Below are 24,390 nucleotides of genomic sequence, written 5' to 3'. Positions count from 1 at the left end.
GGCCTAGCCAATGAGGAACGTGCATGTGACTCAGGCTGAGCCAATCGGAATCACTGAGTTGCTTCTGGAATTCTTGAGAACAAGAAGTGTCTTACTGCAGGGTTTGCCAAGCTGGTGGAATGTGGTTCTGGAGCTGCTCTAGCTCCCTTGTGAGAGTCTCTGAGGATGAGGCCATCAGGGCCACGGCAGAGCTTTGGAGAGGGGCAGGGCTCAGGAGCAAGCTCTCCGCCCAGCACCTGGGCCCATCCGAGCCTGAGCAGGGCATGGCAGGCGTTTCCAGGCATTGCAGCCAACACAGCTCCTTTGTGGCTCAAGCCAGCTTAAGTTGAGTCTTGTCACTTGTAACTAGAGGAGCCCTGTCTTATGTGGGTGAGGGGTGAGCCAGGCAGAGGGATACCCAAGGGCTGCGGGCATGGGGAGGAGACCCAGCTCCAAGCTAGGGGCAAGGGCCTTCCAACCGGCAAGCTTGAAGGGTGAGCAGATGTCAGGGAAATGAAGGGAGGAGCGGAAAGGGAGGGCATTCTAGTCTGGGGAAGCTATGAGCACAAGACTGTTAGATCAGTGTGGATTGAAATAAGACAGGACTCTTAGAACCGTGGTTCAAATAAGGAATGAAATAGCATCTTAGCTTTTACTAATTTTTTCCTTCATGCAGATGGCAATGATCCTCTTATAGTTTGACCAAAAAATTTCAGAAAGTGACAGATGTAAAATTAAATATTCTTAGCAGAGCAAGAAATGATCATACAAGACACCTCCTCGTGGGTCTTGCAGCCCGGAGAGCATCGCAGGTCGTGCTGGCAAAGCCCAAAGTCCAGGCACCTTAAAGACTCCTTTGTCCAAATAATCCTTCTGCAGACACTTTTATACTAACAGAAAATAGAATGGGATTTTACATTTTCTCATCAGTCTCCACACTGGAGAGAGAGAGAGAAAGAGAGAGAGAGAGAGAGAGAATATATATATGTGTATATAACATTTTCAATTCCCCACATTATCAGAGGCAGCCTTATGATTCCAAAGAGCTCCTGTGTTTTTGCAGCTTTAGGGAAGGGGGAACATTTCTTCCTTCTTGTCTTGCTGAGATTTCTTTCACTGGCGGTAAGAAAGGCTTAGAGTTCTCAAGGCCAACTGTTGAAATTTCATTATTTGGCACCAAAAGGAGAAAAAAAAGCAGGCTCAACAAGCTTACAATTCAGACTACAGAAAGGTGAAGAGCAGGCTAGGATGAGTCAGTAGGAGAATTGGGGCACATGCCATTTGCACCATCGGTGAGCGGCATGCCCCCTGAATGTGCCTGGGGAGGTGCGATTGTTCAACTCAGCCATGAGGGTGTGCTGCTGTGGACACACATAGCCGGACCAGAGGGCCTTAAATAAAGAGGGGATGGAGCTTGAGGTGAGGAGGGGGCAGGCTAACCAGTCCATGCCCCAGGCTCCCTCTGGCTTTGTGCTCTGTTGGCCTCAGCCCTGGCTCCTATCCCAAAGGTGGCCTCATAGTCCTGGGATGGCAGCTGTGGCTCCTGCTGTCCAGTTCTGTCTAGGTCCCTGGGGCTCTGGGCCAGAAGCCCTTCCATGTGAGGAGCTAGCACATCAGCTGTACTTAATAACTCTCACTTTCCCCTCGTTGCCCAAAAATTGCTGATCAAGTCACCCCTGCTTGCAAGGGAGGTTGGAAAAAGTAAGGTTTCCTTTTTTGAGGGGGTTGGGCACATGCTGTCTCCCATAAATCAGTAACAGAGAAAGAAAACAGATATTAGATAGGCAATTGGCAGTCTCTGCTACATGTACTAAGATATACAAAGAATCAGTTAATGAACTGGTGCTGGTGCTGATGATGGTCATGCTGGTGGTGATGGTGGTGCTGATGGTGGTGCCAGTGGTGGTGGTGATGATGGTGCTGCTGGTGGTGGTGCTGGTGGTTTTGGTGGTGGTGGTAGTGGTAGTGATGGTGGTGGGGATGGTGGTGGTGCTGGTGCTGGTGGTTTTGGTGGTGGTGGTAGTGGTAGTGATGGTGGTGGTGATGGTGGTGGTGGTGGTATTGGTAGTAATGTTGGTGGTGGTATTGGTGGTAGTGGTAGTGATGACGGTGGTGGTGATATTGATGATGATGGTGGTGTTGATGGAGGTGCTGGTGGTGGTGCTGGTGGTGTTGATGGTGGTGCTGGTGGTGGTGATGGTGGTGCTGGTGGTGGTGCTGGTGGTGGTGATGGTGGTGCTGGTGGTGGTGATGGTGGTGCTGGTGGTGGTGCTGGTGGTGGTGATGGTGCTGGTGGTGGTGGTGCTGGTAGGATGGTGGTGGTGGTGCTGGTAGGATGGTGGTGGTGGTGCTGGTAAGATGGTGGTGGTGGTGCTGGTAGGATGGTGGTGGTGATGATGGTGGTGCTGGTGGTGCTGGTGGTAGTGGTGTTGTACCACCAGCAGCCAGTCATAGTTTCCCATAGTCATTCAGATAGGTCTTTCAAATGTTACCTTATAAATTAAGACATCATGGATACAATTCACCCTGATCATGTGTAATCCTTACTTCTTATTTCCCTCCTCTGACCCCTACAGTAGGCAACTACTCTCCCACTCTCTCAAATTTTGTGTTTATCCATGCAGTATGTATCTGTGACAGTATGTGGCATTGTCTTGTGTGCATTTAAATTAATCAAATAAGTTCATACTGATCACTTTCTTCCATAACTTGATGTTTCATTTCATTTTGTTTTGGTGACTCATCTATGTTGATACTTGCAACTACTGCATAGTATTCCATTATACAAATACAGCATCATTTATTTGTCAGTTCTCCTGACAATTCAGATTGTTTGCAAGCTGTGACAGCAAACAACATCCCCATGCATCATCTGGTGTCTGACTTTCTGAAGCCCTCCCTAGGGTGTATCTTGAGGAATAAATTTTCTGGGGTCATGTGCATACACATCTTCAACTTCATTCGATGCTGCCAAAGTTTTCTTCCAAGTGGTCATAGCAATCCCTGGAGCTTTTGAAACAAGGACGTGCCATAGACCAGGAGTTCTCAAACTTGGGTCCTGGCTGCTACGGATTTCTGAAACTCTTTGATGGGGTTTATGAGGTCAAAACGATTTTCACAATAAGCTGTGATCTGCCTTTCTCACTCATTCTGTCACAGTGCACGGTGGAATTTTCCAGGCATGCATGTGATGACGTCACAGCTCTGACAGCCAGTGAGATGCATGCTCATGGCTTCTTGTGCTTTTGAAGCTCTCCATTCTAATGAGTATGGTAAACGTTGATCGACAAAACTCTCCCTGACAAAAGCTCTTTGAGGGCCTCAATTTTTAAGAGTGTAAAGGGGTCCTGAGACCAAAAAGTTTTAGGGTTGCCAAGGGACAGACCCACCATTTAGACCTACAGAGCTGGGGAGCACGACGGGCAGTCCACGGGCGAGTTGCTTCAGGGCTGCTGTTCCTCCTTGCCGGGTTTACTTCTTGGGATGCTGAGAAAAAGTGGTTTCAAATTCAGCCAGTGGAAACAGGCTCTTGTTCTGTCGACTGCCCCTGCTGCATGGATCCTCAGGGGGCAACTCGAGCTCTGGGAACCATCTTGCTGGGATGCACTCCTCACATTCTGGGCCTATCTCAGAGCCATTCCAACTGGCCCCATTTGGCCCCTGGGGGTTGCTAACAGTGCGTCATTGATCCAACCTCTCTGATTCCATCCCATTTTGGGAAACTGTGATTTTCAGGCCAGAGGGACACTGCCAGATCTGAACAGACCGGCTGGGAAGGTCAGCACTATGCAGAGGGAGGCAGCCGTGTGAGGGAAATAAGTCGGATGCTTGGGTTGCAAGTTAGACCCTACTTCTAAGAGTGACCTTGGGTGAGTAATTTTACCCTCTGGGTCTCAGTTTCCTCTTCTGTAAAATAGGGACGATAATATCTCTTCCTGTCGGGTATTAGCCGATCTATAAAATAGCTGTTGCTCAGAAGGCTCTTGACAACTGTGGGTTCTCCAAAGAGACGAGAACTTGGCTTATTTCCCCAACCTCTATGTGTGTCCTCGTGCTAGAATCACATTCACAGGCCTCGGCTGCTAGGAATGATTCTGCTCACTGCCAGCTGAGAGGGCAGGGACCCAGATGAAGTTCTCTTCCAGAATAAGTCAGCAATCTGTCCAAGATGGGGAAGACTTGCAGGATGGGGAAGACTTGGCAATAGAGCATATTATGTGAAGAAAGAGGGTCCAAAGTGGTCACTGGCTGACTTGTTCTATGGAAAGGCCCAAGCTGGCAGTGAGTCCATGGAACAGGCAGCAGGGGGTGGGGAATATGGGGCTGCTCCACCTGGCTGTGAGACAGCGGGGAGTGTGATGGCTATGTTAGGTCTGGTCTGCCACTCCAGAGCCTGCTGCAGCCAGCCTGGGGAGCAGCTGGGTTCCTAAAACTGTAATAGACAGTGGCGGCTCCACAGAGCAGGCACACCTAAGGGGAAAATCAGCATTGCATTGGGAACGGTGAGGTGACATCACAGAACCTGAATTCTCACTCCTTCTGCAGATTCTCCTTCTTCTTCTTTTTTTTTTTTTTTTGACAGAGTCTCACTCTGTCGCCTAGGCTGGAGTGCAGTGGCACAATCTTGGCTCGCTGCAACCTCTGACTCCCTGGTTCAAGCGATTCTCCTGCCTCAGCCTCTCGAGTAGCTGGGATTATAGGCACTCGCCACCACGCCCAGCTAATTTTTGTATTTTTGGTAGAGACTGGGTTTCACCAAGTTGGCCAGGATGGTCTCGATCTTCTGACCTCGTGATCCACCAGCCTCGGCCTCCCAAAGTGCTGGGATTACAAGCATGAGTCACCACGCCCGGCCTCCTCCAGCATTTTAAAAAAAATAGAATGCCCCTCAATTTGGGTTTGTCTGCTGCTTCCTAATGATTAGATCAGGTTTTGTGTTTTCAGAGGGATGGCACAGAAGGGATGTTGCGTTCTCCTCACTGCACCCCATTGGGGTCCACAGTGGCAGTTCGTCTTATCACTTGATTATGGAAGGAGCCTTCTTCCCTGTAAATGTGGGAAATGTGCTCTTCCCCTTTGTGAGTAACATGCCTCTGTGGGGAGGCAGTGCTTTGAGCCCAGGTGCATCCTCTCTTCTCCCTCCACCTTCCATTTGCCAGTTTTTTTTTTTTTTAAATTGAGATGGAGTCTTGCTCTGTCGTCCAGGCTAGAGTACAGTGACGCGATCTCAGCTCATCACTGCAACCTCCGCCTCCTGGGTTCAAGCAATTCTCTTGTCTCAGCCTCCCGAATAACTGGAATTACAGGCATGTGCCACCATGCCTGGCTAATTTTTCTACTGTAGTAGAGATGGGGTTTCACCATGTTGGCCAGGCTGGTCTCAAACTCCTGACCTCAAGTGATCCACCCGCCTTGGCCTCTCAAAGTGCTTGGATTACAGGCATGAGCCACTGTGCCTGGCCCTTACTTGCCAGTTTTAGTATCCTTTGATTCTTGCCTGAAACAATTGTTCCCCAACTGGCGGCCAAATAATGACTTTCAGATCACATACTCCACCCCTTCCACATTTACCGGTTAGCTTCCACTGTTAGGAAGAGCATTCTCTTCTCCCCATGCATTCATTTATTTTAAAATTTATTTACATTTATTTTTATTTATCATTCAGGGGAAAACAGGGACATTTTTGAGAGTGGAAGGGGCAATAGGTACATATTCAGGGACGATAGGTATAAACCAGGACTGTCCCCAGAAAACTGGGAGGTGCGTTGACCTGTGACACCCCTCACCCCCACTCCAGCCAGCTTCTGGGTAAGGAAAGCGGCTCTGCTACCACTCCAAAGGGGATGCCTGCCTGCCCAGTTCCAGGAGCCAGGCCTTGGAAGTTCTCCTGACACCCCCTACTCTCTCATCCCCATATCCATTCTGTCACCAAGTCCTGTGCATTTTACTTCCAAAATGTAGCTTCGATCTACCTGTTCCTTCCCACCTCCACCAGCCTGGTCCACGCTGCCATTCCCTCTCCTCTAGGCCAACACTGTCATTTCTATTCTGCCCCATCCTATTCCATTTGCACACTCAGTCACAGAGACCTTTGAAACACACAGATCTATTCGGTGGCTCAGCCCCCTCCCTCGGCTCCCCTCTGGCATGGCCCCCATGTGCTCCTCCCCTGCCTCCCCATCTACGCCCCAGCACCCCAGGCCCTGGAGCCCTCAAACTCCCAGGTTTCCAACCCTAACCTGCCAGCCATTGAAGCTTATAGATTCTTTGTAGTTATACATTTTTATAGTTACAAAATCATTTTTTCACAACCATTCAAAAATGTGCAACAGTTGAAATTTTATTGGAAGGTAACTTTGGCACCACTGTCACCTTTCAGACTCAGTCACAGCAGCTGTGCCCAGTCGACATCCCACCTGCCACCAGAGGGCTCTCTGTAGTGCCACAGGTGGTCCTCATCCACTGCTGCCTGCCCGGCCACTTCTCATCAGTGGTGACTGTCAGGAACCCAAAGGACTGACCCCTGAAAAACATTCCTGATCCCGGACTGTGCTTAGTCAGCTCAAGCATGAAACCTGGTACATTGGTATAAAAAAATTTATGCTTGTAAGGCTGGGTGCGGTGGCTCACACCTGTAATCCCAGCACTTTGGGAGGCCAAGGCAGGCAGATCAGGGTGGGTCCCGGTTAGGTTGGAAGTTTGAGACCAGCCTGGCCAATACGGTGAAACTCCGCCACTACTAAAAATACAAAGGTTATCCAGGCATGGTGTTGTGCGCCTTTAATCCCAGTTATTCAAAAGGCTGAGGCACGAGAATCACTTGAACCCGGGAGGCGGAGGTTGCAGTAAGCTGAGATCACACCACTGCACTCCAGCCTGGGTGATAGAACGAGACTCTGTCTCAAAATAAAAAAAAAAGAAAAAAAAAGTTATGCTTGTAGAAGCCAACTCAAGATTAATTTACATATTTAAAAATATTTTCCTTGGAAATTTAATACACATCCAATATCGATTATCTTCTTTAAGTACTTTGTATCTTATTCTTCCTGTCAAGCTTTGCACTATAAAGGTGATGTCATGCTTTTCTGCCATGCCTCATGCAGGTGGCACCTCCTTCCTCACCCCCATGTCTTTTCCAGGTGAGCCGCGATGCGCAAAAGGTTGGGATGCCTGGCACAGGATGCCAGCTAGTCGATGTCTTTAGAATGCCCCTGCTGTCTCTCCCGGGGCTAAATCCTATTCCACCGTGAGCCTTCCTTGACCAGCAGGGAAGAGAAGCGCCTGGTACATACAGGCCACCAAAGGTATCTGTTGAACAGACATGCACACGGCTTCTGCCGTGGGCCAGGAGGGCCCACTCAGGAGCCTGGGTACTTTCCCTCCATAGGCCATGTATTCCTGTGAACAGATGAATAGGGCAGATGCTGCTTTTATCCCTATTTTACAGGTGATAAAGCTGAGGCTCAGAGGGGTTTAGAGACTTGGCTAAGCTCAACAAGCTGCTGGGAAGTAGTAGAGCTGTGATTCAAATCCAGGCATTCTGGCTCCAGGACCATGCCCTTAGCTGCTGTCTCTTCATGCGCCAACCTTTGTGATGCTGTATTTGTTTGTAGTATATGACTATTGTGACCTCTGTGGGGGCACTTAGCACAAGGCCTGGTCCTTGGTAGGTGCTCAATACATATTGTTTAAATGAATGAATGAAAGCAATTATTGTTCCTTTAGGTGATCAAAATTTCCACTCCACCCTAAGTTCCCCTTTCATGGAATGAAGGGATACGAGGCTAGGGAAAGTCAGCTTGGGACACTGATGGATTCTCAGAGGGCAGAGCTTGGCCTTCTTGGCCTGCCAGTGGACAGAGAGACCCTCCCTACCCGAGGGGGCCAGGGAAGGCTTTGCTATGGCAGCGACATTGAGATAGGTTTTGAAGGATGAGTGGGAGTTCACTGAATCTCAGAAGTGCAGCCTGATGGAATCTGGGGTTGGAAGCAGCACATGTAGTGAAGGGTCAGTCTCATCTTCAAACGACCTCCCCATCATTTAGGCTGGAGGTACAAAGCAGGACTATAGGAACATATACAGATGGCTGTGAACCCGTGACATGGCCAAAGGTTTCCTCTCATCCCTTTTGCTGAATCATTTAGTGCTGTTCAAAGACAAGGCGGTTAAGCCTTGTTCCCTTCGATGTCTCTCAGTTGGAATGGATGCTTCTGGCTGCCAGCTGCTCTCCTCCTCTGTGGCTGGAAGCATTTTGGGTTTCTGGGGGTCTTCTCTGAGACTGCAGTTATCCTAGGCGTGAAGCAAACATGAGCATCACTGTCTGCTGACCTCTTAACTGTGGGCTGCAGATGAGCAGATGGGGCAGGGGCACAGGGAGCAGGGTGTGGCTCCAGAGAGGAGCTGGAGATCTGGGTAGGGTGGGGACAGGGGGGTGGCCTGCGACACAGGCTAGCTGGCAAGCACCACAGTCCCATGGCCACAGGAAGGACATGTGATGTCAGCTGGCACAATCTGGGGACCAGAACCAGGAGACAGATATCAATTCTGAACGGACTTCTTTCAACACCTGGATCCACCTAGCCCCAAAGTCCTGCACTTCACAATGACTCAAAATCCTCCTGTGCTGTGAAGCCAGTTTAGGATGGGTTTCTGACTCTGGCTACAGGAGGTTCCAGGGCAGAGGAGAGTTGACTTGGTTCAGGGACCAGAGTGAGGCCTGCAACCTCTCCCACGGTTGTGCCCAGAGGAAGAAAGACCATGCAGGCTCAGAAACACTCCCGGATGTCCCTGGCTACTATGCAGAGGAGGGGCAGAGCTGAGTAGTTTTAGAGACTAAGGTTGAAGAGAAAGCACACATGCATTCCCTTTATGCAAAAACACATGACAGATTTGCACTGGGACCTGCAGGAACCACAGGCTCAGGCCCACAGACACAAGACAGAAAAGCACACACACACACACACACACACACACACACACTTCAAATGGTTTAAACTTGTGCTGCAAAAAAAGTACACGCCCTTTGACCTAAAAATTCCATTTCTGGGAAGCTATTCTTAGGAGAGAACTAAGGATGTGTACCAAGACTCAGCTGCAAGGAATATCCCTGCAGTGCTGTTTGTAATAATAAAAAGCTGGCAACAATCTAGATTCTAATAAGGGGTGCTGAAGTCCGCTGTCGTTGGAGGGCACAGTGGCACGCTATTCAGCCCTCAAGAGGAAGTACGGAGCTGTTTACACAGAAGATGAGTGTCATTTATTGTTGAGTGCAACAGAAAGCAGCTGGAAAAATAATCTGAATGGTATGAGCCCATTTGGGTAAGATAGAAGTCAGAAGCAGCTTGGAAGAGGGGCTGAAAAATTTGCTCGGTTGCGGGGGTAATCATGGTTGTTTCTGGTTGCTTTTTTCTTTTTTTTTTCAGACACAGGTCTCGCTCTGTTGCCCAGGCTGGAGTGTAGCAGTGTGATCATAGCTCACTGCAGCCTCGACCTCCCAGGCCCAAGCAATCTTCCCACCTCAGCCTCTGGAGTAACTGGGACTACAAGTGTGTGCCACCATGCCTGGCTAATTTTTTAAATATTTTGTAGAGATGGGGTCTTACTATGTTGTCCAAGCTGTCCTTGAACTCCTGGCCTCAAGCAGTCCTCCCACCTGGACCTCCCAAAGTGTTGGGATTATTGGAGTGAGCCACTGTGCCTGGCTTCTAGTTGCTTTTGAGTCGGTGGGATTGTGGCATTCTTTCTTTTCCTGTAAGGGAATCAAGAATTGCTTTCTGGGGCCAGGCACAGTGGCTCATGCCTGTAATCTCAGCACTTTGGGAGGCTGAGGCTGGCGGATCACTTGAGGGGAGTTTGAGACCAGCCTGGCCAACATGGCGAAACCCTGTCTCTACTAAAAATACAAAAAATTAGCTGGGCATGGTGGTGTGCACTCGTAGTCCCAGCTACTCAGGAGGCTGAGGCAAGAGAATCACTTGAACCTGGGAGGTGGAGGTTGCAGTGAGCCAAGATTGCACCATTGCACTCCTGAACTCCAGCCTGGACCACAGAGTGAGACTCTATCTCAAAAAAAAAAAAAATTGCTTTCTAGGTAGGAAAAAAAGGGAAGGGAAAGGAAGGGAAGGGATTGATTTTGAAAGGAATAGGAATTCTATACACATATACCTCCATATATACAAACTTGAAGTATGGATAAAGATTGAGATTGCTATGTGGGTTATAAAAGCATGAGGTTGGAAGTAACTTATATGTCTAGCAATAGGGGATCGATTAAGAAATCAAAGTACAGTCTTTCAATGGAATTGCTATGCAACTGTTCCAAAGATTGAGGAATGTCTAGATAAGCTCTGGTTAGTAAGAGTCTCCGAGATGTATTGTCAAAACCACCACCACCACCAACAGCAGCATAATGTTTATAGTATGTAATCATTTGCATAGAAACAATTTTATGCACATGTAAACATAAACTGTCTCTGGAAGGGCCCATAGGAAACTGATAGCGGTGTTTGTCCCTGGGGAAGGGAACTGGTGGTCTGGAATCAGCGCTGGGGGAAGAGGGGCTCATTGTAGATGTAAACCTGTTTAAATCTTGAATTAAACTTTTTTTTGCATTATTTGCATGTGTTTTTCCTTTGAAAGCCTAAATTAAAAATGAAGAAAAGGAAAGCACAGACATGCTTAGGTAAGCACATGGCTGAGACGTCCAAACATGCTGGCAGAACAGCTGCTCATCCCCAAACACAAACAACACCCTGCACCCTCATACCTATGGGCGTGTCAACAGAGATTCAAGCAAGTCCTTCAGGGAGTCAGGCCTCACACAGGGCTGGGGGTGGTGGAGTAGGGGGTATGGGGGCAGCTGGGAGCAGTGGCAGTTCTGTGCTCTGCCTCTTTAATTCCCTCTGGCTGAAATGCCAATTTTCTGCTAGGCTGGCCTGGCTGCTGCAGAATCACTTCTGTTAACAAACTGCACTGAAGAGCTGAGCAATTAGGCAATTAAACTGTTTTAAATTGAATTTAGAGCCCTGATATTTCTCTGGGAAGATGGCCTCCTGGCCTCACCTCTGCCCTGGGTGGTGGATGGGAGAGGAGAGGGCTAAAGTGCAGGGCTTGTAACAGTGGCTGTGTGGGGGCTGCTCTGAGATGGACTCGTAGATCTATGGCCCAGGGAATGCAGCCTCTCCTGGCTCACTGCTATGTGCTACAGTGTGCAGATTCTTCATTCATTCATTCATTCATTCACATATTTATGGGATACCCATTATGTGCCAGGACTGTTCTGGGCACTGGGATCTAGCGATAGCGGTGAATGGAATAGAGCCCTTGTCCTCTGGAGTTTATATTCTACTAAGGGAAACAGATGACAAACAAAGAAATAAAGAAGCAAGACGATTCCAGATTGAAATGGGAATGAGAAAGGGAATGGCAGGGAGACATGTTAGCAAGAGTAGTGGGTGAAGGCCTCTCTAAGGAGGTTACATTCCTGCTAAGAAACTGAAGCCTGGGGAGATGCAGGCATAATAAGAACTTTCCAGGCAGAGGGGACAGCAAGGGCAAAGGCCCTGGGGTATGTCCAGGCTGGGCTGATGTGCATAAGACCAAAGATTAAAATGGAGAAGAGTTAGGGGAGATCAGCGGGGCCTCCGTGTGTGCTAGCACCGCCCCTGTGAAGTTCACAACAGTCTAACAAAAGGGGACCTGTGGATCCATATTGACTCAGAGAGGAAGGGACCTGAATCGCTCAGCAGGGGCAACTGCAATAGCCAGGACTGCTCAGAATGAAGAATAGCCCCAGGTGCCCCGGCCACGTGCCCACATGGCTTTCCCTGGTGGAGCAATTAGATGGGCTCCCAGGACAGAGCCGGGGCAGGCAGGCCCGTTGCCACTGAGTGTGAGGAGGGGCTTTTGACCCAAACATCTGACCATGGAATGCCCTCCCTGTAAGGAGGTGAGCTTCCTATTCTGGGAGGAATTTGAGCATAGGCTGGGCAACCAGTCGAGAGGGTTTCATAGAGGAAATCCCTGCTTTGAACAGTGTTGGGCTGCAACGGTGTTTTCCAGCTGCTGGCCATGGGGACTTGCTGGGGGTGTACTCACCCTGTGTGATGCTGGGCAGGCCACCTCACTGCTCTGCAGCTCAGCTTCCTCAGCCATAAAGTGGAGCTGGTGATGGTACCCACAGAGAGCGTGCTAGGTGACTTAATGCAGCCAACACCCTCGGAACGCTGTGGGGGGAGCTGCTGTGTTATTATAACAGTCATGGGCTTTCACCCACTTGCTTTTCATCTCTTTTTCTTTTGATTTGAAAATCTCAAAGCACGCATATGGTAAAAAACAAAAACAAAAACCAACCAACCATCCAAAAGGATCAGCAGTCAAAGGTGAGTCTCTCTCCAACCCCTGGCCCCACGTTCCCCCTGGAGGCCATCACTGCCAGCACTTGAGTGGGGGATTGTAATCCTTCCAGAGATATTCCACACGTAAGGAAATGCCTTTCCCACACAAACTGTAGCATTCTATATATATCCTTCTGTATTTGGCTTCTTTCCTCACTCCTTGTCAGAGCCATGTACATTGATTTAAAAAATTTTAAATTTCTGAATAGGAAATATATTCTCACGGGGCTTAAAAAGTTACAGTGATGTATATTGAGAATTCTTTCTCTCCTTCCTGTTCCTGACCACCCCATGCCCCAGACAGGTGACCACTTGTACTGATTTCTTATGGATCCTTTTAATGTTTCTTTACACAAACATACAAATAGACATTCTTATTTCTCCACCCCATTCCTACACAAAAGCCTTATACTGTGTGCGTGGTTCTGCATGTTTGTTTTTCTGCTAACATCTACCAGCATGGCCCAGGGAATGCAGCCTCTCTTGGCTCGTCCCTAAGTGTTAGAGTGTGCAGATTCTTCATTCATTCATTCATTCATGTATTTATTGGACATCCATTATGTGCCAGGACTGTTCTGGGCCCTGGGATCTAGCGGTAGTGGTGAGTCTCACAGCAATGTGGAAGGACCTGTTTCCCAACAGCATGTGGAATTTTCCTATCAGCCCACAGAGCCTCCTCACTGTCTTCAACAACTGTGCGGTATTCCACTGTGTGCCCAAAGCAGAGTTTGTCTAACCAGCTCCTAGATGGGTTGTTTCCAATATTTTCATGATTACAAACGGCAGCAGTGCCTCCCGTGGTGGAACTGTGAGGACGCATCATTTCGTGGTGCCCAGGATGTTTGCAAGACCCATGCTCAGAGGTAGGGTTGCAGGGTCACATGGTAAATATGACAGCCCTTTCTATGGACAGCTTCCCCTCCAGAGGGTGTTCCTTTGACTCTCATGGCAATGTGGAAGGACCTGTTACACACACACACACACACACACACACACACGCTGTCGGCAGCACTAGAATTCTTTGCTGTTTTGATAGGTGAGAAATGGTAACTTGATGTCATTAATTTCCATTTCTGTTATCGTGTGTGGAGTTGGACATTTGTCATACATTTAGGGGCCTTTTGAGTTTTCTGTAAACTGTCTATTCAAGTTTTCTGCCAATTTTGGGGGGGTTGTCTTTTCTAGATTTCTAGAAGCTTTTAATGTATTAGATTAGACCAGGGATTGGCAAACTGTTGCCTGTGGGATAAATTGGGCCCACTGCCTTTTAAATTTTTTTGTAAATAAAATTCTACTGGAACAGAGCGGCACTCACTGTCTGTGGTTGCCTTCTGCCACCACAGCAGAGCTGAACAGTTGCCACAGATACCCTCATGGTCTGCAAAGCTGAAAGTACTCACTACACAGCCCTTTACACAGCCTGCTGACCCTGTGCTAGACTTTTGTAATGAGTTTCAAACATTTTCCCCAGTTTCTCATTTGTCTTTCGACTTTTCCTTTTTCTTTAAGTGCATTTTTAGCTTAAAGATAGTTTCTGGTCGGGCACGCTGTCTCACTCCTGTAATCCTAGCACTTTGGGAGGCCGAGGTGGGTGGATCACGAGGTCAGGAGCTCGAGACCATCTTGGTCAACATGGTGAAATCCCATCTCTACTAAAATACAAAAAATTAGCCAGGTGTGGTTAGCTGGGCATGGTGGCACATGCCTGTAGTTCCAGCTACTTGGGAGGCTGAGGCAGGGGAATTGCTTGAACCTGGGAGGTGGAGGTTGCAGTGAGCTGAGATCGTGCCACTGCACTCCAGCCTGGGTACAGAGCGAGACTCCATCTCAAAAAAAAAAAAAAAAAAAGACAGTTTCTTGGACATCTTTTGATAGGGCTAAAGCTTGACTTCTGGAGGGTCTTGCTTCTCAAAAACCACCCTTTTTATATGCCAGCCTCTGAGGTTCACTGTCACTTGTGTGTCTTTTTTTTTTTTTTTTTTAGACAGGGTCTTGCTCTGCTGCCCCGGCTGGAGCGCAGTGGTGTGATCACGGCTCACTGCAGCCTCGACCTCCTGTGCTCAAGCGATCCTCCCGATCCTCCCGCCTCAGCCTCCTCAGTAGCTGGAACTACAGGTGTGCGCCACCAAGTCAGGCTAATTTAAAAACATTTTTTGTAGAGATGGGATTTCCCTGTGTTACCCAGGCTGGTCTCGAACTTCTGGGCTCAAGTGATCCGCCCTTCTTGGCTTCCCAAAGTGGTGGAAATACAGGCATGAGCCACCGTGACCGGCCTGTTGCTTGAACTTCATTCCAGTGCTAAAAGGAAATGCATGAAAAGACAGACTTAAACCAAAACTATGTAGACATTGATGGAGAATTTGGCACTTGGATACTTGGATTCTTACTGCTGAGATTTCAATGGTTTGAGACGTGAAGATTGAAGCTGGGGATATGATGATGCCCGTGTTACAGATGAGGACACTGAGGCTCAGACAGTCGTGCAGCCTGCTGGCCTGCGGGTACGGGGACAGCGCTGCGGGACGGCGCCTGGCGCTGGGTCGGCCACTCCCAGCTGGTGACCTTGGCCACTCCCAGCTGGTGATCTTGGCTGTGAAGCGAGATCCAGAGAGGGGAGGGGCCCCAAGGACCCAGCCGAGTGCGGGCAGGGCGGAGCTGAGCGTGGGTCCCAAGGGAGTCCCCGACGTTCTGCGGCCCCCCCAACGCCCGGCCTCTGGAGGCCGTAGGGGCTCCCTGGCCTCTCGCCCCCAGTGCAGCCCGGGCACAGTGCAGTCGCTCCGCGCCATGCTTGACGTGGGCACCAGGGGGCGGTGCGGCACCAGGCATGGCGGCGCGCGGGGCCGGGCTCCGGAAGGGGAGGGGGGCGGAGGGGAGGGGAGGGGAGGGTAGGGAAAGGGACGGGAGGACAGCAAGGGGAGGGGAGAGGAAGGAGAAAGAGGGGAGGAGAGGGGAGAGTAAAAGAAAGGGGAAGGCAGCGAGAGGAGGGGAGAGGAGGGGTTGGAGTAGGAGGGGAGGGGAAGGAGGAGGAGGGGAGGGGAAGGAGGAGGAGGGGAGGGGAAGGAGGAGGAGGGGAAGAGGAGGGGGCGCCTCCGGACTGCCGCAGGCCCCTCTCAGTTGCGCCTTTCGGAGGGGCTGGGCAGCGCCTGCCCTGCTTCCCAGCCCCGGGCTGTGCGTCTGCTCTGAGCTGCGCCAACACCGCCTGGCTTACTCCCCTACCCCTCCCCCGGACCCAGTCCTTGCCCCAGCTCCGTCCCTCCTCCCTTGACCCCTCCTCAGTACCCCAGCTTATGTCCCCTCTCCAGCACCCAGTCCGTGTCTCACCTCCAGACCCCAGCTCGCACCCCCAGCCTCAGACCGCACCCTCAGCCTCAGACCGCGCCCATTGACCACAGCCTGTGCCCCTCCCTCCCCAGTCGCACCACCTTCCCAACCCCAATCCTTCCCTCCTGAGTTCCCCTCCGAGCTTCATTTTCTTGCCTGGAGCTGTTTGGAGCCAGACTCTCAGGGTTTGAGCTGAGCCTGCCGCTGGCCTCGGTGTGGAATGGAAAGCCCACCACCGAGCTGGCTTCAAACCCTCCAGGGCTCCTGTCACCTTAAAATAGAATCCCCAGGAGGCCTTCCGCTCGCATGAATGCCCTGCCGCCCAGCTGACACCGCGGCTCCCCTCTCCCCTCCTCTCCTCTTGCAGCGGCACAACAGCCTTCCTGCTATCCACAAGGCCTCAGGGTTGTGCCTGCCTCCTGCCCCAGCACGTGTGGCTCCCTTGCCTGGAAAGCCCTTCCCTGACAATGCCCCTCAACCTCTCCTGATGGCCCAAAATTCTCTCTCCCCCCGATGGACCAAGTAGTCCCAATTCCTCCCTGGATGTTTCTGTTCCACTCCCCTATTTATTCCTTTCCTTTTCCCCCTAGAACTTCAGGGCAGCACCCTCCCAGTCTCTGTCTCCACGGGACCTCTCTCCAGCACTGACAGGGCTGCCTGGCACATGGCAGGGACTCAGTGACATGGGAGTGGAGGGTGACCTCAGTCTGGGACTATACCACTCAGGCAAGTGGACTCTGGATGAGGAGGCCTGGAGCCTGGCCTTCTCTGGGATGCTGGCCTGTTGGTCGTGACCTTGGCCTAAGCCCTTGGGGAGGGGACACGGGTCAGCTCACAACTCCCTGCTCTTGCTCACATTTGCTGAGCACTTGCTCTGTGCTAAGGGCTTTTCTTGAATCATCTCCTGGAATCTCGTAATAATCCCAATAATGCATCTCCTTTTTTGGATGAAGAAGCCAAGCTTCAGAGAGATTAAGCTACCTGCCTAAGGTTACATAGCTAAAAGTGGAGGCTGAGTTTGAACCCAGAGAGACAAGCTGCTCCTCTCCTGAGACAATGGGTACATGAGCCGAGAAGCCCCCATGAACTTCACAGTGATTCTGTCAGTGAACAGCTGGGGAAACTGAGGCCTGTTGCCCAAGTGTCACAGCTAAATGGAGGCAGAGCTGGGGCTCCGAGCCCCAAGGTGAAGGGAAGAATGTGCTTCTTCACAGCATGTCTCCAGAAGCCCCAGGAGTGACTAGCTGGCCGGCCCCGAACCCCACTGGCCTCAGTTTCCCCTTGGAGGATAGCCCCATCCATGGTCTCTGGCTCTTAGGGTCTCTGAATTCATTCACATCTTGAAAGTTGCAGTTGGGAGTCTCAGGTCTGGTGGCAGGAAACTGAGGAGACAGTTGTGGAATCGGGGTGGGGAGTGGTGCGGGAGGATTGTTTGTTCCCTCAGAGAATCTCTAGTATATGTGTCCCTTGTCAGCTAAGCAAGACAGGCTCACCACAGCAGGTGGGCTCAAGCCCACCTCAAGCAGAGGTGGCCCAGGTGGCAAACTCAGGTCCTGGGGGAGCAGGGCAGGACACCAGAGGGGCATGGGATTCAGAGAGTGGGGGCTGTGACCTCTGGTTTGAAGGGGCATCTGCAGACAACCCTGTGCAGAGCCAGGGCTCACACTGCCATAGCCAGTGCCACAGACTGTTGAAGAGATGCCGAAAGCCAAAACATCTTCGACGTGAAGGCTCCCAATGTTGTAGAGTTGGCAACGGACTCAAATTTTCAAAGCTATACAGGTAAAACAAACTAGTTCTAAGGGCTGAATTCAGCTGGAATGGCTGTTTCTGCTCAAATCCAGCTCTGCTTGTTGTTCGGAACCTCAGTTTCCTGATCCATTAAATAAGCCTAACAGTTCCTCCTGGTGGAGGATCATGTGGGCCAGTAAGTAATAATAAAGCGGCTGTGCACAGACGAGTGGTATCATTAGTCCCCACCACAGCAGAGGGAGTGGCTCCAGCAGGCTTGAAGCAGCCTCCTCCGAGCACACATGGTGTAAAATATAGATTATTCCTGCCACAGACACAGGCCCTGCCTGAGAGGCACCCGCTGAAATCCTGACCTCCCCCTTCTCCCGTGCTGGTCCTTAAACAGCCCCCATTCCTACTGGTCTCTTGGCCTTTGCACTTGCAGTCCCCTCCTCTGGGAGCACCTCCCCAGACTGTGGTGTGGCTGGCTCCATTTTTCCATTCAGGCCTCAGCTTAAATGTTACCTCCTCGGAGAAGCACTTGCTCGGTCACTCCACCCTGCTTAACTCTGCCTCCCGCATGATGCTTTGGATCTCTGCCTTCCGCATGATGCTTCGGATCCCTGCCTGCCTAGGACCGTGGGTCTCCCCGCCCAAGTGTGTGCGCCATCTGTGCAGCCCTTCCTCTTCCTGCTCACCCAGACCCCAGCTCAGGGCCCTGATTCACATGATGGGTTCTCAAGGAATGAATGAATGGATGGATGGATGGGCTGGCTGGGATTGAGGCTGTTCTCCTTTCCAGGGGATCCAATTAGAGGAAAGTCCCTGAGTGCAGCAGCTGCCCAGCCCTCCCCAGCAGGCAGACAAGGTCCATCTGGAGGCTTTGTTTAAAAATGCTGAAATCAGGCCGCTCAGCTGTGCTACCACGGTGGACACAGCCCTCCTGAGGGCTGCAGGCCTGTCTTGCCCAGTTTTGCTGGGCTCTGCAAAAAGAAGTGTGGATTTAGGACTGGTAGATCCTCTGGCTGAGAGACCCTGGGGCCCTGCTCTTCCATGGAGGCTGTGAGGGTTGGAAATTGCCCAAGGTCACAGTGAGGTTGGGACCAGGGCTGAGGGAACAGTGGGGCAGGGACAGGCTCAGCACACAGTGGCAGTGTGAGGGTCTGGGTGGGAGGGGGCACAGGGCCTTCTGTCCTCTTTGTGGTGAGGTGACAGATGGCTGATTGAGCCCTCCTCCTGCCTTAGCTGGGGCCACAGCCCTCCCAGGGCTGTCTCTCCAGGCCACCTTGCACATGGCCACCAGAGGGCGACATCTTAAACAAAATTGCTCCCGCTTACAATCCTGCAGTGGCTGCCTGGCCTCAGGACAGTTGAGCCTCCAGCCAGGCGCGTGAGGCCGCTCGGTGCCCCAGACCTTGCCCCGCTGCACAAGGGCCAGCATGCCGCTGCCTCTGACCTTCGCCCTGTGCCTCATCTTTGCCCAGCATCCCTCCAGGACTGGGTTCACAGGTTGCCATGGTCCACAACCCTTCCCTGGCCTGCCCCCACCCCAGGCAGGTCAGAAGCTCTGGAGCCCTGCTGTCCCTGTGCTCTGGGCAGGGGTTCAGGCTGGAGGAGGAGGGACAGAAGGATGGGAGACTCCTGGAAGAGCGGCTTCCTCCTTGGTTGTGTGGCTGAGGCTGCGTATTTGATGTTTAAGAGGAGTGTTACCACAAAGCTACTCTCATCAATGCTGCCACACTCCCTGCCCACCTAGTCAAAAAGACAAAGTGAATGTAGGATGAATGAACAAATGAGTGAATGAGCACATTCTGCCCCGTCTCTTCTCTTTCCCTCACGCCTCACATCCGGCCTGTGAGGAAACCCTGCCACCTCCACCTCCAAAATACACCCAGAATCTGACCTCCCGCTCCGGCTCTGTTCCCACCGTGGTGTGGGCCACCCGCCCCACCACTCCTGAGCTGTTGCCGCAGCCTCCTTGCTGGCCTTGCTGCTTCTGCTCCTGCCCCATAGCAGCCAGAGGGACCCCCCTCCTAAACCCAAAGTCAGGTCCCGTCCCTCCCTCCTCTGTTCCATGCACTCCATGACCTGCTCAGAGGAAACAGTCCAACAATGGCCTAAAGGCCTGCACAGAGTGCCGGGGACCTCTCTGCCTCATGGTCCCCTCTCCTGGTGCACAGTCCGCTTCCACCACACCCAGCTCCTTACCAGCCCCGGAACATGCCAGTGACGGCCCTGGCCCTGGGCCTCTGCACATGCTGTTCCAGATGCTCTTGTCCCATCTTGCCTGCCCCTTCACTTCCTTTGGGTCTCTGCCCAAGTCTCCAGGAGGCTTTCCCTGACTGCCCTGTGATAAAAGAAAAACTTTAGTTGAATTAAATTTAAAGAAGTTTAATTGAGCAATGAACGATTCAGGAATCAGGCAGCCCCCAGAATCACAGAAGAGTCACAGAGACTCCAGCGCAGATACATGGCAGAAGAAGATTTATAGACGAAAATAGGAAAATGACATAAAGAAATCGGCAGTCAGGTACAGAAACAGCTGGATTGGTTATAGGTTGGCATTTGCCTTATTTGAACACAGTTTTTCCAATGTTGTCTACCTATTAAGTTAGGTTACAGTTCATCCACAAGGACTAACATATAGAAGTATGAAGTCCTTCTCAGGCCATTTTTAGTTTGCTTTAACACCTGTCATGCTCTACCTGTGGCTTTTCTCCCGGCTCTGTATTGTCGCCAGGCATGCTGTATTTCCTTCTGTCCGTGGCCAGCCTCCTCTGTTAGGTGGGAGCTCTGCCCTTTTCCCTGTTTCCAGGACAGTGCTCCACACGTGACAGATGCTCAGTGTTTGCTGGCTGGATGTGTCCGTGCCAGGTGGGGCAGAGGGGCCTGTGGGGCTGCCTCCTCCTGCCTGCATATGTGGGGCAGGAGTGCTGGAGTCAGGCTGGGCCCCACTCCTGTGTCTCCTCTGGGTGTGTTTGATGGTGGCCAAGCCCTGTGTTTGTTTAGGCAGCAGGCTTGCTCTGAGTTGGAAGGAGAGGTTGTGTGGTGCAGAGTGCCCGCGTTACTGGCCACCCTTGGTGACAGCCAGTGCCGCTGCCGTCCCTGAGTGTATGGAGTGGGCCTGTCACAATATTTGTCTAACAGGCGGTGGCACATTAAGCCAGGCAGCAAACACAGCACTGCCAAGGGGAAGCCTCCTGTGCCGCTGGGATCCTTTGCCATGCTAGCGACATGCTGCCCTTCTCCTGTGTCTGGCCTGACCGCCCGGGGCCCAGCCTGGCCAGGCTGCATGTGTCCCTCATGGTTCTGCCTCCTGGTTTCCTTCCAGCCCAGGGCCACCCGTGCTCATCCCTGCCTTCCATCTTCTTGGGCCCTTTTGAACTTTTGGGCCCTGGCCCCCAAAGCCTGAAGTCAGCCCAGCTCTCCCAGAATCCCAGCTCCTGAATGCTGCAGCAAGGACACCCTACCACGCAGAGCCCTCAGGCTCGGGGCCACCTGGTATCCCCAGGCTTCCCGCCTCTCAGAGCAGGATGAGGGTGGGTAGGACCTGCTCTGGTCAGGGCTGTGGAAGGGCCAGGTGCTGGGACACAGGAATCCAGCTGTCTATTTGAACTTCTCTTGCTTGTCTGTCTGGCCCATCTATGTCTGAACATCTGTCTGACCACCTGGCTCCTCCCGTCTGTCTGCCTGTCCCCTCTGTCTATGTGCCTGCCTGTCTGTCTGCTTGGGTGTCCCCATGTACCAGACCCTGGGCTGGACCTGTACACAGACTTGCCCATGGAATACATCCAGCATCCCCATTTCACAGATGTGGTACATGAGGCCCAGCATGTCACAAGGTGCTGGGATCCACTGCTTACCCAATGCAGTCTTGGGGCCTCAACCTGCAGACCCCGTCACACTGATGGCCGCTCTCTTCCCTTTCTCTGCACCTCACTGTGCTCCTGCCACCCCTCGCCCCATTGCCTTGCCCCCACCTGGAACCTTGTCCCTTCTCTGGGCTGTCCCCCTTAGTCATGCCCCCAACCTGCAGAAGCTGCCTCACCCAGCCACTCCAGCCTGGTGTGACTCCCCCACCTCACACTCCCACAGCTCAGTGAGTCTGAAACACACAATTTAGCGCTTAATTATACACTCTGCTCACTAGTTATTTTGTGCCTTATCTCCTCAACTCGCATGAGCTCCTCCAGGCAGACCCAGCTCTTGCTCTGGCTCTGGGCTTGGCACAAACCTCCTTGTAGGCTACCTGGGCAGGGGGTGGCCACGCCCTTAGCCTGCAGCAGGGCTGAGAGCACCTAGTGGCCACAGGTATGGAAGGAAGGCAGCCTTTCCATTGGTGTTACTCGTATTTCTCTAGTTGTGGGGGCTCAGGGATAAGGCAGGATTCAACAATGCCCCATTCCCTTGCCCTCCTGGAGCACATGACTTCCCCCTTCAACAAATGAGTTCATCCTTACCAGTGCTAGGATGGAAACATCTGGAGGCTGGAACAGGGCCTGCCCACATCTGTACTTCCATCTTGACTGTGCTCATTTCCTCAAAGGCCACAGCCAAGCCAGCAGCTGGGCCTTTAGATGCTGCCTGCAAAATACCCCTGTTTTTTGTTTTTTGAGGTGGGGTCTCACTCTGTCGCCCAGGCTGGAATGCAGTGGTGTGAGCACGACTCTGTAGCCTCCAACTCCTGGGCCTAAGTGATCCTCCCACCTCAGCCTCCCAAGTAGCTGGGACCACAGGTGCACACCACTATTCTGGCTAATTTTTTTTTTAATGTTTTGTAGAGACAGAGTCTCCCCATGTTGCCCAGACTGGTCTCAAACTCCTGGGCTCAGGCAATCCTCCTGCCTTGGCCTCCCAAAGTGCTGGGATCACAGGCATGAGCCACTGCATCTGGTCAATATGCCTATTTTGAATTATGCATGCCACCAGCTGCCCTACAGTGGCGTCACCTCTCACCCGGACCACAGCAGCAGCCTCCACATGGCCTCCTTGCCTTCCCCAGGCCACCAGCCATCAAGTCTCTACCCAGGGAACAGAGGAAGCATCACCCCCACCCAAACCCTGTCCACACAGAACAAGCGTGCATCTATGCCACCTTATGAGGCCCCACATGCAGGGAGGGCCCCACTGTACTCCGACCCTCTCACACTGACAGTGGCTCTGGCCTCCCTGCTGTCCTGGAACATACCAAGCTCCCAGCTACCCTGGAGTTCTTTCCTGGAGAGAGAGAGAGATTGAGAGAGAAGAGAGAGAGATTTATCTTACGGAATTGGCTCACACGACTGTGGAGGCTGAGAAACCCAGTCTGTCAGATGGGCCCGGGGAAGAGTTGCCGTCGTAGCTCAAGTCCGAAGGCCGTCTGCTGAAAGAATTCTCTCTTTGGCAGAGGTCAGTCTTGGTTCTATTGAGGCCTTTGACTGATCGGATGAGGCCACCTACATGATGGAGGGTAATCTGCTTTATTCAAGGTCCATTGGCTTAAATATTTTTTCCATCTAAAAAATACATTCGTGGAAATGTCTAGACCAGAGTTTGACCAGAAACTGGGCAGTGTGGCCTGGCCAAGTTGATGTACAAGATGAGGCGTCACAGAAGCCTTCCTAATTGGACAGCATCTGTGGGGGTGCTCGGACCCCCCCCCCCACCACCGCCCCATCCGCCGGGAGCCAGCACACCCAGCTGCAGAGAGCTGCCTCAACTGAGGTCGCTCCCCTCTCTATGAGCAACCGGTGCAGCTCCCCGGGGCCCTCTGAAGGGCCATCGATCTTCAGAATCTCTGCCTGCGTTGCTGGGGCTTCTGTTGCAGCTCATCACAGCTCCCCGCCAGCCCTGCCTCCTCTTGCCCTTTCTGTCCACAGTATCAACCCAAGAGCCCTCCCTAAGTAACGTCCTGCACGTTCACCTCCAACTCAGGGTCTCTTCCCAACCCTAGCCTGCGACGGGGCCACCTTCATAGCTGGCTTTCTTCTTCATTGTGTTCTGTACCTGACATTTCTTCTCTCACCTGGCTGGCTGTGCATCGTGGGTCTTCTGCCCTGGGACCTGGGCTCCGTGGGGCAGTGCTGTGTCAGAGTACCCCTGCCATGCCCCTGGCAACTCTGTCACCTGCTACATGAAGGGACAGATAAACCAGCAGGTGTCTACTCTCAGGCTCTGGTCGAGATGCAGGCTGAACTTCTGGGATGCCTAGGGAAGCAGGACCCTTGGGCAGGACCCCGGTCACAGGACTTGGATCTGCAGCAGGCCTGCATCTACACACATGATAAAATGACATAGAATTCAACATGTGCATTGTATCAATGTCAATGTCCTGGCTTCAGTATTGAATAGCTACATAAGATGTTACCACTGGGGGAGACTGGATGAAGACACCAAAGGACTTCTTTATATTATCGTTGCAACTTCCTATAAATCTGTGGTTATTTCAAAATTTAAACATTAAGCAAAGAAGGTGAGGATGCAAAATTATATTCTTTATTTTGATTGCATCCCTATGTATTCATAAGAATAATGATCAAGAGAGTCCAAAGAATTGTATTTAGAATTTTTTTAAGTTAATGGTGAAGGTATTGTTTTTGTTATTTATAATTTTATTCACCTTTCTAATAAATAATTATTGGGGGAAAAACTAGTTCCATGTGATATAAATATATATGAGAGTCTGTGAACACTCACTCATTCATTCTATAAATATTTATTGAGTGCAATAACAACAGAAAGCCTTGAACATCTTCAGCAATTTTCAGCAGTTTCCCGACCTGGGAGGCAACAGTAACATCCTACTTCCCTGAAAGCTGGCAGTAAACCCCAAGTCCCAACTTTTGATGTTCCAGCCCTTCCAATGGTTGTATAAACCCCTGACTCCCTGCCCTAAACCTTTTTCCATTGGGGGCCTTGTAAGGTGGCACCTAGCCCCACTAACACGGCGTGTGTGTGTGTGCACCTGCACCTGCACCTGCACAG

At 51.5% G+C, this 24,390-nt stretch overlaps 1 long non-coding RNA gene across 1 annotated transcript; it reads right to left on the bottom strand.

Annotated features, from left to right (window-relative positions):
- Nucleotides 1-6,293: 6,293 nt before the first annotated feature.
- LOC134809595 (uncharacterized) lies at nt 6,294-12,204 on the bottom strand. Its single transcript, XR_010155764.1, has 2 exons — nt 12,077-12,204; nt 6,294-8,269 (listed from the first exon to the last, which is right to left on the bottom strand). It is a non-coding gene; the product is annotated as an uncharacterized LOC134809595 (long non-coding RNA).
- Between the last annotated feature and the right edge of the window lie 12,186 nt (nt 12,205-24,390).

Source organism: Pan troglodytes, chromosome 2, assembly GCF_028858775.2.
Source record: "Pan troglodytes isolate AG18354 chromosome 2, NHGRI_mPanTro3-v2.0_pri, whole genome shotgun sequence".
In the NCBI taxonomy this organism is placed as follows: Eukaryota; Metazoa; Chordata; class Mammalia; order Primates; family Hominidae; genus Pan; species Pan troglodytes.
This window is presented reverse-complemented; position numbering and strand designations above follow the sequence as displayed.